Source organism: Taudactylus pleione, unplaced genomic scaffold (genome assembly GCF_031769625.1).
Source record: "Taudactylus pleione unplaced genomic scaffold, aTauple2 ptg000027l, whole genome shotgun sequence".
Taxonomy (NCBI): Eukaryota; Metazoa; Chordata; class Amphibia; order Anura; family Myobatrachidae; genus Taudactylus; species Taudactylus pleione.
Window position 1 is genome coordinate 2,816,098 of NW_028284429.1, and position 16,482 is coordinate 2,832,579.

The window sequence follows — 16,482 nt, forward strand, 5'->3', positions numbered from 1 at the left end:
GTATATTCCGTATTTCGGTATATTCCGTATTTCGGAATATTTGGATATGAGAGCCTCAACCTGTACAACTTACTGTTTTTCTCAGGAAAGGTGTAAGTGTGACACTAACGCTTGTGTAAGTGCACATATTAATGGGAGGTACTCCTTTATACATCCTGTTTCTTTCTCCATGTTATGTTTATTGTAAGTGTAGTACAGGCAATATTTCAGTTTCTCGCTGCTGTAATCTGTGATTAGAGATGAGCTGAGTAGACGTTCATTAATTTGAGACATGGTATAGTCCAGTGGTGGATTTTATCCCAGTATAATTTGCCTCCTCAGTGAGCCAGTTGTAGCCCTTCACTGCACTGGCTACACTCTGTGACTGGCAGTGACTTCCCATTGCAAACACCATCTGCCAGTCACACACAGGACAGGCAGCCTCAGGTGTTATCTCCCCCTGAGACTACCAGTCCAGGCTGCAATTAGCAGTAGGGATGGCCATTGATGGGGTGTCCATCAATGGTTATCATCGATGGGCCCATCGGTGGTTACCATCTATGGCGAACCATTGATGGTTTGCACCCCCTCAATGGCCACCGCCAAAGGTCAATCAAAACTGGGAGCGGGCTTAGCTGTGTCCTGACAAGGAAATAAAATCAGCTTCCTCTCATCCATCGATGGCGGAGAACCATTGGTTCCCTGCTATTGATGGCAAAAATAGTTAACATCGGTTTTGAAAACATCAATGGTCGATGGCCATCCCTAATTAGCAGAGAGCGTGCTTCTAGTGGGGAGCCACCCCTCTACCTATCGGGCATACCTATCCAGCTTCTAGGGGCTGCAAGTCGGTGTAGTCCTTTGAAGCCAGTGTTCGGCACATGTGAGGCACTTGTGCACATCTGCCAGTCCCGGCAACTGCCAGATCCATTGCTGAGGAGCCGGGACTGTCTCGTCCTCTCCTCGGGGTATATTTATATATACATATATATATATATATATATATATATGCTGAAACACTTTACAACATGATTAAGTTTATTTTGATTGAATTAGTCTAATGGTTGAATAAAACACGATTAAGCAAGAATCCTGACATTTGTAAGTTGCAGCCGTCTTCTTGCCATGTGCAGCCATAGTGGGAAGCGCTCGTCTCATTTTATGCTTGTTTATCCCATATGTGACTAAAGCTGAACTGGAAAATCAGTAACAGTAATGACAGCAATGTACACAAGCAGCATACTGTATGAAGTGACCTGTTACACGGAAATTAGTTTTAAAAAATAAGGGATTTAGAAGAAAAGGCATGTCAGTAATTTGAGGTATGGAGTTACCAGAATGACACCTTTACTCTGGGCTATATATCTATTTGTAGGGACGCAGGTGCACCCCCAAGCACTATTTGGAGTTTTGTAATGTCATTGTGATGTGATTTTTTACTATTTTTTTCTGCTGAATTAAAGTGTAGTTCATTTTTATGTCAGAACATTTACAGACATTGGACAATTATTGTACAGTGACTCCTACATGCACATTCCCATCGGGGGTAGGGTATTATAAGTGTAGGGTCCCCCCAATTTTCCACTGCCAGCGCTACACTTGACCTACAAGGTGGTGTCACAGAGGGCAGCCTGCCATAATTCTACCAGCCCTAGGTCAGTTGGTACCAGGGCTGGCTTCCACGGAGGGGTTTAGCAGTCAAAAAATTGTGACACCCCTCCATAAGTACACTCAATAGCACACAAGTGCCAACCCCACACTGTGGTTCTCCTCTCTCTGGTTTCACCAGCTCTGGCTGGCCAAGCCTAATGCTGGTTAGTAGAAAATCACGGAAACATTGTCCCCCATTTTTCCCTCTGATTATTTCTTCTATCAATTTTGGGGGCCCCCGTGACATATATTTTTTTGATATTTGAATTTTTTTTTAACTATTTTGAAATATAGAAGCGTTATACAGATCCCTAGTGCTTGATAACCATGGTGGATTTACGGCAGGTTTTTATGGCGGGTTTGCAGCAGGATATGGGGGGGTTAGAAACAGATGGGCATCAACTCCGGCTTTAAAAACACTCATTAGCAAAATCCTGTATTTTGACCCACAAAATGCCAGCGATGCCCATGTATTTGAAAATTATGGCAAACCTGCCGCTTTGTAAATTTACCCATCAGTTACATTCAGTGCGAGAGCTCAGTAGCCACTATAATCCCAGTATATATGGTAATTTACCTTTATTACTAAATTACAGCCATTCTCAATCCAGGATTTCTCAGTGTGGCTTGCCATCTTCACATTTGTGTTACTACTATTTTATTAAATGTTTAATCGATGGTTACTATGGTTACACTTTATGGATGTGCTAATGCGTCACTACAGAGCTTATCACTACTATTTTAAGTGAATATTATATACAATTGGACAGATACAATGTATTTTAATGGTGCGTACACACTGGGTGATTAAAGTGGACGACTGCCCGATAACGATATCATTATCGTTCAGTCATCCACTTTATCGTCCATTTTTTATATCAAAACGATGAATGATAACGAGGTCGCGCGTTCCCGCGGGTCGTTCATCATTATCGTTCATCAAGTAAACATGCAGGCCAACCTGACGATGTCGTCAGGTTGCTGCATGTTGGGGAATGGGGGAGAGAGCCCGGCGCTAATCGATATCGTTAATGATATTGTTCAGCGGGTGTGCTCAATGTCATGAACGACATTGTGCACACCCTGCCGGGGACACACTAGATGATATCGCTCAGGGAGCATATCATCTAGTGCAGTGGTTCTCAAACTCGGTCCTCAGGACCCCCACACAGTTCACGTTTTGCAGGTCACCCAGCAGGTGCACAGGTGTAATCATTACTCACTGACACATTTTAAAAGGTCCACAGGTGGAGCTAATTATTTCACTTGATTCAGTGGAAAACATGCACTGTTTGGGGTCCTGAGGACCGAGTTTGAGAACCTGTGATCTAGTGTGTACGCTCCGTTAGTGTAGCTGCTACTTGTCAGACATTTCCCAGCAAATCTGCCTTTTACAACGTAAGATTTCAGTGTTGGTTGAAATAGCTTTTCTTATGTGCAGACTAAACTACATATTACATGGAAGTGAGAGCCCTGTACTGCAAGTACATATGTAGTAGCCATTCTGTTACACTGTAGTTTGTAACTCTATAAGCAGTAACAATAAGCGATGCTATCATCATTTGTAAATTATTTCCTTACCTTTCTGCTTTGGATCTGAGAAGCAAGTGAACCCGTTGTTATTATGTAACATCCTGTGCGCTGCTGATGCAAATTATGGGCTTATACAGTTAGTAGCAGGTTTTCTCTTTTGCAAAATCATGTGGCAGGTGTGTGAACGTGCAGAGCGCTTAGAGGGCTTTTACCATATAGCATGTTTTTGACTTCAAAATTACCAGTGTTATTCATTGGTTTTCGCATACTGCTTTATGGCTAAAACAGCCGTAATGGCGATGTGCTGTGTAACAGTCTTAAGGAAATTCATGCGCATGAAATAATATGGAGTTATGTGGTAAGGATACACATGCACTGTAACAGCATTTGGTATTTCAAACTTGGTATATGCTAGCCGTAAGGCAGCACACTAATCAGTATTGGGACAGTCGGACCATGCATGCATGACCCTGTAAGGCTGCACATGTACTGTAATCAGTATTGGGATAGTTGTACCATGCATGCGTGACCCTGTAAGGTTGCGCATATACAGTAATCAGTATTGGGACAGTCGGACCATACATGTGTGACCCTGTAAGGCCGCACACGTACACTAATCAGTATTGGGATAGTCGTACCATGCATGCGTGACCCTGTAAGGTTGCGCACATACACTAATCAGTATTGGGATCGTCGTACCATGCATGCCTGACCCTGTAAGGCTGCACACATACAGTAATCAGTATTGGGATAGTCGTACCATGCATGCGTGACCCTGTAAGGCTGCGCACATACAGTAATCAGTATTGGGACAGTCAGACCATGCATGTGTGACCCTGTAAGGTTGCGCACATACAGTAATCAGTATTGGGATAGTCGTACCATGCATGCGTGACCCTGTAAGGTTGCGCACATACAGTAATCAGTATTGAGATAGTCGTACCATGCATGCGTGACCCTGTAAGGCTGTGCACATACAGGAATCAGTATTGGGATAATCGGACCATGCATGCATGACCCTGTAAGGCTGCACACATACAGTAATCAGTATTGGGATAGTCGGACCATGCATGCGTGACCCTGTAAGGCTGTGCACATACTGGAATCAGTATTGGGATAATCGGACCATGCATGCGTGACCCTGTAAGGTTGCGCACATACAGTAATCAGTATTGGGATAGTCGTACCATGCATGCGTGACCCTGTAAGGTTGCGCACATACAGTAATCAGTATTGAGATAGTCGTACCATGCATGCGTGACCCTGTAAGGCTGTGCACATACAGGAATCAGTATTGGGATAATCGGACCATGCATGCGTGACCCTGTAAGGTTGCGCACATACAGTAATCAGTATTAGGATAGTCGTACCATACATGCGTGACCCTGTAAGGTTGCGCACATACAGTAATCAGTATTGGGATAGTCGGACCATGCGTGACCCTGTAAGGCTGCGCACATACAGTAATCATTATTGGGATAGTCGGACCATGCATGCGTGACCCTGTAAGGCTGAGCACATACAGTAATCAGTATTGGGAGAGTCGGACCATGCATGCGTGACCCTGTAAGGTTGTGCACATACAGTAATCAGTATTGGGACAGCTGGACCATGCATGCGTGACCCTGTAAGGTTGCGCGCATACAGTAATCAGTATTGGGACAGTCGTACCATGCATGTGTGACCCTGTAAGGCTGCACACATACAGTAATCAGTATTGGGATAGTCGTACCATGCATGTGTGACCCTGTAAGGCTGCACACATACAGTAATCAGTATTGGGACAGTCGTACCATGCATGCGTGACCCTGTAAGGTTGCGCACATACACTAATCAGTATTGGGATCGTCGTACCATGCATGCGTGACCCTGTAAGGCCGCACACGTACACTAATCAGTATTGGGATAGTCGTACCATGCATGCGTGACCCTGTAAGGCTGCGCACATACAGTAATCAGTATTGGGACAGTCAGACCATGCATGTGTGACCCTGTAAGGTTGCGCACATACAGTAATCAATATTGGGATAGTTGGACCATGCATGCGTGACCCTGTAAGGTTGCGCACATACAGTAATCAGTATTGGGATCGTCGTACCATGCATGCCTGACCCTGTAAGGCTGCACACATACAGTAATCAGTATTGGGACAGTCGTACCATGCATGCGTGACCCTGTAAGGTTGCGCACATACACTAATCAGTATTGGGATCGTCGTACCATGCATGCGTGACCCTGTAAGGCCGCACACGTACACTAATCAGTATTGGGATAGTCGTACCATGCATGCGTGACCCTGTAAGGCTGCGCACATACAGTAATCAGTATTGGGACAGTCAGACCATGCATGTGTGACCCTGTAAGGTTGCGCACATACAGTAATCAGTATTGGGATAGTCGTACCATGCATGCGTGACCCTGTAAGGTTGCGCACATACAGTAATCAGTATTGAGATAGTCGTACCATGCATGCGTGACCCTGTAAGGCTGTGCACATACAGGAATCAGTATTGGGATAATCGGACCATGCATGCATGACCCTGTAAGGCTGCACACATACAGTAATCAGTATTGGGATAGTCGGACCATGCATGCGTGACCCTGTAAGGCTGTGCACATACTGGAATCAGTATTGGGATAATCGGACCATGCATGCGTGACCCTGTAAGGCTGTGCACATACAGGAATCAGTATTGGGATAATCGGACCATGCATGCGTGACCCTGTAAGGTTGAGCACATACAGTAATCAGTATTGGGATAGTCGTACCATACATGCGTGACCCTGTAAGGTTGCGCACATACAGTAATCAGTATTGGGATAGTCGGACCATGCGTGACCCTGTAAGGCTGCGCACATACAGTAATCATTATTGGGATAGTCGGACCATGCATGCGTGACCCTGTAAGGCTGCGCACATACAGTAATCAGTATTGGGAGAGTCGGACCATGCATGCGTGACCCTGTAAGGTTGTGCACATACAGTAATCAGTATTGGGACAGCTGGACCATGCATGCGTGACCCTGTAAGGTTGCGCGCATACAGTAATCAGTATTGGGACAGTCGTACCATGCATGTGTGACCCTGTAAGGCTGCACACATACAGTAATCAGTATTGGGATAGTCGTACCATGCATGTGTGACCCTCTAAGGCTGCACACATACAGTAATCAATATTGGGATAGTTGGACCATGCATGACCCTGTAAGGTTGCGCACATACAGTAATCAATATTGGGATAGTTGGACCATGCGTGACCCTGTAAGGTTGCGCACATACAGTAATCAGTATTGGGACAGTCGTATAGTGTTAACTCTAGCTTCGGCGGCAGGCAGGGCGCCGGAGCCAGAGAGGGCAACCTTATGCTCGCGCCGAAGGAGGGTGCACGCCCAAAAAGGGGGCGTGATCATGAAAAGGGGGCGTGTCTATAAGACGCATCCCCTTTTCGTAATTCTTGGGGGCGTGCCCGGCGCTTACAGACATGCCGGGCAGCCCCCAAGCGCTGCAGAAAGGGAGAATAGATGCCGGGCGCATTCTCCGGCGGTGACCGGGTCACCGCATGTTTCTCCACCCGCGGGACTCTGCGTCCCGCGGGTGAGAACGGCACCCGCAGGCTGTGAGGACAGGGCGCTTTTTGCCCTCCAGAAGGAGGGCAGGGCGCCGCGCCCCGCTAAAACAGCCTAGCGGGAACGCTAGTCGTACCATGCATGTGTGACCCTGTAAGGTTGCGCACATACAGTAATCAGTATTGGGATAGTCGGACCATGCGTGACCCTGTAAGGCTGCGCACATACAGTAATCATTATTGGGATAGTCGGACCATGCATGCGTGACCCTGTAAGGCTGCGCACATACAGTAATCAGTATTGGGAGAGTCGGACCATGCATGCGTGACCCTGTAAGGCTGTGCACATACTGGAATCAGTATTGGGATAATCGGACCATGCATGCGTGACCCTGTAAGGCTGCACACATACAGTAATCAGTATTGGGACAGTCGTACCATGCATGTGTGACCCTGTAAGGCTGCACACATACAGTAATCAGTATTGGGATAGTCGTACCATGCATGTGTGACCCTGTAAGGTTGCGCACATACAGTAATCAGTATTGGAATAGTGGTACCATGCATGCGTGACCCTGTAAGGTTGCGCACATACAGTAATCAGTATTGGGATAGTCGTACCATGCATGCGTGACCCTGTAAGGCCGCACGCACACAGTAATCAGTATTGGGATAGTCGTACCATGCATGCGTGACCATCAAACTGAGGGAATTAGATTCAGTTTCTGGTTTAAAATATTCCAAATATATTTAATAAACTCTGACATCTGGAGTAATATATAATATATTATTTGGGTATTAATAAGGTGTGTATGATTAGGGGGCACCTTTTTGCATTTGCTTTTTTTATATCCTGTTCTTCCTTGTATTCCCTGTTTATATTGTGTATGATAGAACCAGCACTGATCTTCTGGGAGATGGTGACCTGTCCACTTGTCTGATTGCACAGACTGGGAGTTAGAGATGGGGGAAGAACAGGGCCCCATCAATACACAGTATGATACTGTATGAGCAGCATGTGCATTACGGTTGTGTCTCTAATGAGACAATATTCATATATACAACTTATATAGAGCTTAATTGAAACCCACACTACAGCTGCATGGCGATGTGCTGATCCTTAGTTTTGGGGTCCCCTCCGTTAGTTTGTGTATACCGTGGTTTATTTGTCTGTAGATATGAGAACATTACTGATTATCATACTTTCCTACTTTCCAGGGATGTCCAGGAGACTCCCAAATCTTCAAAAGCTCCTCCTGACTACTGGTGCAGTCGAACAACCTCACGGATCCCATCCACTTCTCCAGTGAAGGGGGGAATCCAGGAGATCCATGAGGTAGCTGCGTGGAGAATCACCGCATTAAGCCCCGCCCTCCGCTGCGTGATGCCACATTGCGCAGTGGGGGGCAGGGATTCCCAGACAGGAGGCACAGAGTGTTGGCAACTATGCGCTATATTCATAGCTTTCATGTTTCTTCTTTGCTGATCTGATGCATGCACTGGTCAGGAAAAGAGGAAAGCGTCAGGGACACACCTGCTATGCCCAAGGATAAATTCCTGCCACCTGAGGCATGGCTTCCAGGACAGCAAACAGGTTCCAGCTAATGGCGACACTGATACTCGGACCTGTTGATTATTAACAATCTGAAACACAGACCTGTTGTTTCTGTTATTGGGAACCACTGTCTGAGAGCAGCACTGACATTGACCGTGGGAAGTGTCAGCTTTTCTGTTACACTTTGTCACCAGCTGTGACTGCTCCTACCTATCTAATCTATGATTGAAATGCTTATTCCTCTCGCCTTTATGTATAGCACAAGCCACATATACTAGAGATGGGATGGGTACAGGATACCGGTGCTCGGGACCCCGACGGTCAGAATCCTGAGAGGGTTGACTCCCGATCCTGGACACAACACCCTGACCCGTCACCCGAGTCTGGCTCCTCGCTGGGGGGAGCGTGGGAGGGCTGTTGATAGTGGTGCTCTCACCACCCGGGGGTGTGCATTGCAGCAGAGATATGCAGTCAGGACAGGCAGAGCCTTTCCTGTCATACTCCTGAGATTTGATATAAAAATTATTAGAATAATACAAAGAAGATATTTATAACTTATAAACAACTTTGTTTATTGTAATTATTTCTATAGTTAACACTCACCAGCTTTGTGGAGCTCCCTGCGATTGCAGGGAGAGCGGAGACGAGGCAGCAACAGCTCAGCCTTGCTTGTGTATAGTCAGACACTGCTTGCAGAGGCCTGGAGTAGGGACCACACCACGGTCAGTAAGCTGCACAGAAAGAGAGCTAATAGAGGCATGCCTCTGAGTATGGAGGGCATGCCTTGAGCACTGATGTACACCTTGAATGTGTCATGTGACCTGGAAGTGCACTGCAGTGTTTAGAGATTGAGCTCAGTCAGCAGCAGCAGAAAGAGAAGACACAGTGATGCAGGTAGGAGAATCAATGGACACTGAAGCTTAGTGTAGTGAGGGGAGAGTTACAGTGAGTAGGGGGTGAGATAGGCTCTCAGCACTCAGACCCATCTCCATGTGTGCCTCCCCATCCATTGACCTCCCCGCACGTCACTGCACTGCAGTGGTGGGTGGCGGCGCTCCGGCTGACACCCCTCCCTAGGAGGGAGCAGTGATGCTGCTGCTGCAGAGCAGGGATCAGCAGTGTTGGGCTGCGGGCGGTGCTGTTGGCGACTCGGCAGCGCCCCTGAATGCTCAGTCCTGCACCCAGTGCCGGCAGTCTCTCTCTCATTCCAAAAGAGGCGTGTGCCGAGACACTGGGCCGTATTCAATTAGAAGCGAAAAGTCAGTTTCGGCTATACTTTTTCGCCGATGACTTCATTTTTGCAGATTCCACTTTTCCCCGTACTCAATTTGTCTGACTTTTCGCCGGTGTGAAAAGTTTGCGCCTTGTAACCAGCGGAAAAGTTTTGCCTATGAAGACCTGGTGGAGAAAAGTGTAGAATTGGGGTTTTGGGGTGCAATGTTGAGGGAACTACCCTGCACCCCTTGGACACCCCTCCTGAAGCTAACTGCATCAAAAAATGCGAAAACCCCCACAAAGGACACCCCAAAAAGCACTTTGAAAAACTGGGCGAAAAAAAATCAAAGTGGGGGTACAAATTCAAAAACTAGCGAAATAGACTCTTGGGGGGTCCCCAAGTATGCCCCGCGTTTTTTGTTTGTTTTACCTGATTGCTGAAGATATGTTTTCAGTGCTTTTTAACACTTCACTTTAGCCAATTAAAAACATGCTTGCACCCATTTTCATGTACCTCAAATTTGATGGGAGTTGTTATTTTAACCAAAAAAATCCTCAAAATACTATTCTTCACCACATACTCAAAGACGCTATTTAGCACCTACTGAGCCTGTTTAAAAACCCCAAATACCTTCAGCAGGGCAATTCGACGGGAACCCATAGTGATCCCCCATGTCAGAGCATCTTTTGGGGGCTGTCAGGCTGATTTCCCCAAAAATTACAGCACATTTCGCTCATTTACTATTCGCTAGGTTCCATTTTCGGCGATTTGAAATTGAATATGCGGGGACGATCGTGATACTTTTTCACAGGAAGTCGGCGAAAAGTCCGGCAATGGACTTTTCCCTTTTAATTGAATAGGGCCCACTGTCTCAAGCCACGCCACTGAGCTGAGTCACGTGGCTCGACTCAATGTCTTGCTTTGCCCATCGCTAACATATACAAAAAACCCCTGTGCAAATCCTGTGGTTGCCCCTGTGACCCTACTATAAAACTGTCAGTATAAAGTAGTTGTGTTATTAAAAAGTCATAGACAAAAAGACTGAAAGGACTAGATGAATGTGCACGCGCCATGGCACCAAGAATCCAGTTTGTAGCCGGAGTCTTAGTGGGTCATGGCAGTGAATTGCTAAGATCCACACCTGGAAACAAGCTGGATGCATCAAGTAGGAACAGCAGCACCGTACAGAGGTCTCGGAGAATACGCTAGATGGACACAGAAATGCAACCGTTCTTCCGCAAGTGCCGCTTCTGACACCTCTGATGACCTTCACACGTCTATCCGAATGCTCTGCACACTGCCAAACAAACTCATCTCTGCTCAGGTTTCTAGAGTAGAGATGAGAAGGGGCGAATTAACGACCGAGGGGGCCCATGTGCAGCGCCTTGTAACCAATGCAGGGAAATGGCACTGATGATCACATTTGAATGTATATATCTCTGATTTCCAAGTATATAACAGCTACATAATGGGGTAAGGTGCACTCAGGGAGATTACTAGACTCTTCAGGGAGTCAGGGTGATTGCTACTATTACATGGAGGCTCCGTGACAATCAGGGAGAGCTGGTAAGTATGTCCTAATCCTAACTACAATCTGTTTGTCTCTCTCTTTACCGGTATATTTCCACCATTATTCGAGCACGCGGTGATTATTCGGGATGCGGTCAGGATACCAGCTATCCCGCCCGCCGATATCCCGACAATGAAAGCCCGACATGGGACTAAAGATAGGCGTCGAAATCCTGATGCCTATCATTAGCCCTACTACGAAATCTCGGGTGTCTTAGGTTCTACAAGGGGGGTTAGGTTTAGGGACCCCCGGGGGGACTTAGGGTTAGGCAGGAGGGTTAGGGTATGGAAATGGGGGTTAGATTTAGGTACCCCTCGGGAGGGTTAGGTTTAGGGTGCGGGGAGGGGGGTTAGGGTTAGGCACTAACGGGGGAGGTTAGGGTTAGGCACTAGGGCGGTTAGGGTTAGGCACCACTAAGGGAGGGTTAGGGTAGGGACAGGGGAGGGTTGTAGCATGTGGGGGGGGGCGACCGAGGGTTAAATATTGCTCGGTCGGGCATGCCGGATTGTCCAGCATGCCCATCCAATGCGATATTTACCGGTAAACTGTCGGCCGCATAGGGCAGTGTATGTCCAGCCGCGGCCGACAGACAGACATTTCCTGTGTTCCTTCCTACGGAAGGAACAGGGAAATGTCTCCTCCCCCGGGGGCGGAGCGCGGATGTCGGGCTATACACTGAGATTTCTCTCACAGTGTATGCCAGCGACATCTGCGGCTGGCAGGCTGCCAGATAAAATGTCTGTCGGTCTGACAGACATTTTATCTGGCCGTGTATGCCCAGCTTAATTAGTGTCGCAGATCAAGCACAACGATGCATGGGACATTGCATGGCACGGCTCACTTGTATCAGTCCTCAGTCTTTTGCTTCTTTACCCAGGTTAACATCTGAGTTACACACTGCAGCAACATGCAATGCCATCACCCGTGCCCAGGGTACCCATGCATTGTCATTTTGTTATATTAATGATGCGAATAAGACTCATATTTTGTAGACAAGTGAGTGGCAGATCGCATGGTGTGGTTAGTGGCAAAGGCCACGGCCCGCCAAATGGAGCTATTTGGCACATCTGTAGCTGCCAGGAAGACAGTAGCTGAGTTTGGTGTATTACCGATATATGATTACTGTAGATGGCACTGATGACAAGTAAGCTAAGTACTGAATACAAGTAACTTTTGCAAGACTAGAGATGGACTTGGGAAGCCCGGCAGCTAATGGTTGCCAGGCTCCCAACATCAAATCCAGCAATGTGATGGCAACTAGCCATCGCATCGTAACCATTAGATAGTATAACCATCGTGATAGTTATACTTTACGTCTGAAAAGGGGTAGGGCCTATGGGAAGGGAGGCGGAGCCTTGTGGCACTCCCGTCCACGAAACTGTGGGGTTGTGCCCAACACTCTCTGAGATTCTGGGCTCCCCCTACACTGAGAATAGATGCCGCACGCCATCTATTCTCCTGCTGTTTAGCTGAGCTGAGGACACCGCTCCTGGGTATCAGCAGCTGAAAAAAACCCTCCAGCCGTCGGATAGAAATCGGAAAGCTGCAACTGATGGCCATCCATTGTATTCCCGGTATTCGATGGAAAAAGTACTTCCATCGAATCGGAAACACCGATGGCTGCTAACCATCGGCTTCCGATGTCCATCCCTACACAAGACTCTATGGGGTACATTTACTAAAGTGAGAGTTTTTAGAGGTGAGTTTTAAAAATGATGTTGCCCATAGCAACCAATCAGATTCTACTTAACATTTAACTAGCACCTTCTAGAAGATAATAGCTAGAATTTGATTGGTTGCTATGGGCAACATCACTTTTAAAACTCACTTCTAAAAACTCTCACTTTAGTAAATTTACCCCTATGACTGCTTCTCTCTGTGGGTCTCATGTTAAATAAACTGTGTCGGCTCATAGGGATGTAGTTTAGATCCTGTCTGGTGCCGAATCGCGACACTAGTCAGAATCCCAGTGCCAGCATTCCGACCGCTGGCATGCCGACAGTAAGTATAGGGGTAAGGGTTAGAGTTAGGCACTAGGGGGAGGGTTAGGCACTGGGGGGGGGGTAGGTTTAGGGTGCGGGGTGGAGGGTTAGGGGTATGGTTAGGATACTCACCGACAGGCGTGAAGCTGGCGGCGGAATTCTGACGGCCGGTATCCCAAGCGCCGCCATCCTCTATCCAACCTGAATCATATAGGTAAATGAAAGGGAAAATAATAGCAGCAGTAAATAAATGACTACACTTTTTTTGGCATATATCTTTGCATGTTTTGGGCACTTGTTTGGCTGTATATTGTATATTACTTGCTTATTTTGGGCAATATTTTTGCATAACTTCCTATATCTGGTCATCAGTATATAGATGATGCAGGAACACAAATGTGTGAAGATATCCTTCCTAATGTAATAGGAATTTTTCATTTACATCAATCTATCCATGTCCTGGACACAAGCCATAAGTGAGGGCTGGAAATCGGGACTATGCCCCCTCTGCTGCTGCTCCTCATCACAGCGCTTCTCCTGGGGAAGGTAGGACCCTCACTGGTGACAGCTGCTATTCTCATTCATTTCCAAGGGAATCACCTGTGCTGTCCACACTCAGATATACATATATATCATACTGCACTGTGCACCCAGGTATATGGGATCGATCTATCTATCTATCTATCTATCTATCTATCTATCTATCTATCTATCTCACATCTATCTCATATCTATCTATCTATCTATCTATCTATCTCATATCTATCTATCTATCTATCTATCTATCTATCTATCTATCTATCTATCTATCTATCTATCTATCTATCTATCATGTCCCAGACACAAGCCACAAGTGAGGGCTGGAAATCGGGACTATGCCCCCTCTGCTGCTGCTCCTCATCACAGCGCTTCTCCTGGGGAAGGTAGGACCCTCACTGGTGACAGCTGCTATTCTCATTCATTTCCAAGGGAATCACCTGTGCTGTCCACACTCAGATATACATATATATCATACTGCACTGTGCACCCAGGTATATGGGATCTATCTATCTATCTATCTATCTATCTATCTCATATCTATCTATCTATCTATCTATGTCCCAGACACAAGCCACAAGTGAGGGCTGGAAATCGGGACTATGCCCCCTCTGCTGCTGCTCCTCATCACAGCGCTTCTCCTGGGGAAGGTAGGACCCTCACTGGTGACAGCTGCTATTCTCATTCATTTCCAAGGGAGTCACCTGTGCTGTCCACACTCAGATATACATACATCATACTGCACAGTGCACCCAGGTATATGGGATCGATCTATCTATCTATCTATCTATCTATCTATCTATCTATCTATCTATCTATCTATCTCACATCTATCTCATATCTATCTATCTATCTATCTATCTATTTATCTATCTATCTATCTTTCTATCATGTCCCAGACACAAGCCACAAGTGAGGGCTGGAAATCGGGACTATGCCCCCTCTGCTGCTGCTCCTCATCACAGCGCTTCTCCTGGGGAAGGTAGGACCCTCACTGGTGACAACTGCTATTCTCATTCATTTCCAAGGGAATCACCTGTGCTGTCCACACTCAGATATACACTATGTAGACAAAAGTGATAGGACCTAAAGTTTCAGTCTAGTAGTTGTAATGCTTGGTCACATTAACTCTGAGAAGTATAGAGATGTTCTACATTGTGGCAGTTCTACGGAAACAATGAATGTTATTATCAGGATGACAATGCCACCTGTCATGTTTCCAGGGCGATGCTGGACTGGTATACAGAAAATTCGGTAACCTGGATGGACTGGCCTGCTCAGAGTCCAGATGTTAACCCCATTGAGAACCTCTGAGATGAATTGGAGCGACGGGTGCATTCTAGGCCGCTCTACCACCTTCAGTGTCTCATTTGGTTACTGTACTTAAGGTGGAATGGCAGAACATACTGACTGCTGCTGTCCAGGAACTTGTGGACAGTTTGCCAAGAAGGGCGTCTGCAGTAATCACTGCACGTGGTGACCTACACAGTACTGACGTTATTACCATCTTGTTAATCTATTTGCTGTCAGTGTCCAATCACTTTTGTCTACATAGTGTACATAGGGCCTGATTCAGAGCCGGTCGCTATTAGCGCTCGCTCGTTCAGAAAAAGGGGGTGGCTATTCAAATGAACCGTTCGCTCTTTGCGGTCTGTTGCCGCCTCTATGTCTGAACGAGCGAACAAAACTTGCGGTCGTTTTTTTGATAAAAACGCCCCCTGGCCGCTCGCATCATACGTCATGTCCGCTATTTGTTAGATTAATCGAGTACATCGACCAGCGTATGAACTGCTCGCTATTCTTGTGGTTGGTTTTTCCCACCACAAATTTGCGAGCAGTTCTGACTATAAAATAACCCAGTGACGTGGTCAGTGACGCTGCTGTATTAATTATGCACACCCATAAAACGCCCGTTTTGACCTTTAAGCACGCCTGCGTTCTGATCTCCACTCCCCGTTTTCAAGCACCTTCCCCTGTTACCACCCACATACGCCTCCTCCTGTCACTCATATTAGCAGGCATTCGCTATTTAGCGAACAAAGATTTTCGGCCGCACTGACTTTTGGTTCGCGCATGCGTATTACGATCCGTACGCATGCGCAGTTGGGCAAACATCGCTCGGAACGAACGAGCGGCCGCTTACGAGCGGCTCTGAATCAGGCCCATATATCATACTGTACCGTGCACCCAGGTATATGGGATCTTTTTATCTATCTATCTATCTATCTATCTCATATCTATCTATCTCATATCTATCTATCTATCTATACACAAATACAGAGGAGCGCAGATCTGCCACAACAGTATCATTTCTAATGTCATCTAAATATGTATTTACTTCCATTCAGTACTATAAATTGTAATTTTAGGGTGTGATATAACTGGAACCAGTACCCTGTCTGAGTTACCCCTGCAGTATAATTGCTATGGCTGAGAAACCCTTTTTTGTGGCAACATATCTGTGAGCGGTAAGAGATAACGTGTTACATGAAAGGCGCGCTGTAGTTCTGTCTGTCCGGTGATCACCTGGCGTCTTTCTGTAACATTATACAATAGTACCAGGAATGACAGCTACACTAGCTGCAGGGCTGGAGATGGTGGTGAATATGTAAATAAACTAAATATGTATTTTTTTAACAAAAGTCGTTTGTCCTCATACCAGGGAATCCTATATCGGGCTTGTACTGTATGTTGGTGAAAGGGAAAACATTGTTAAAACACCGTCATTCTCTGCTAAGTGTGTTTTACAGCTTCATTGTACAGTAGTGCTGCTATGTAATGATCTGTTTTTCTTGCTGGTCTCTGTATTCAGCCAGTCATCAGCTAAACTACAGTATTTGTGTTCCATAGGCAGCAGCTGTGTCGGTCGATAGCAGTAGCTCATGTGTCTGGTA

General features: G+C 46.4%; 1 protein-coding gene across 1 annotated transcript in view; it reads left to right on the forward strand.

Annotated features, from left to right (window-relative positions):
* LOC148539147 (fibronectin-like) overlaps nt 1-16,482 on the forward strand; it is a 182,425-nt gene that overhangs the window by 11,567 nt on the left and 154,376 nt on the right. The window lies entirely within an intron of this gene.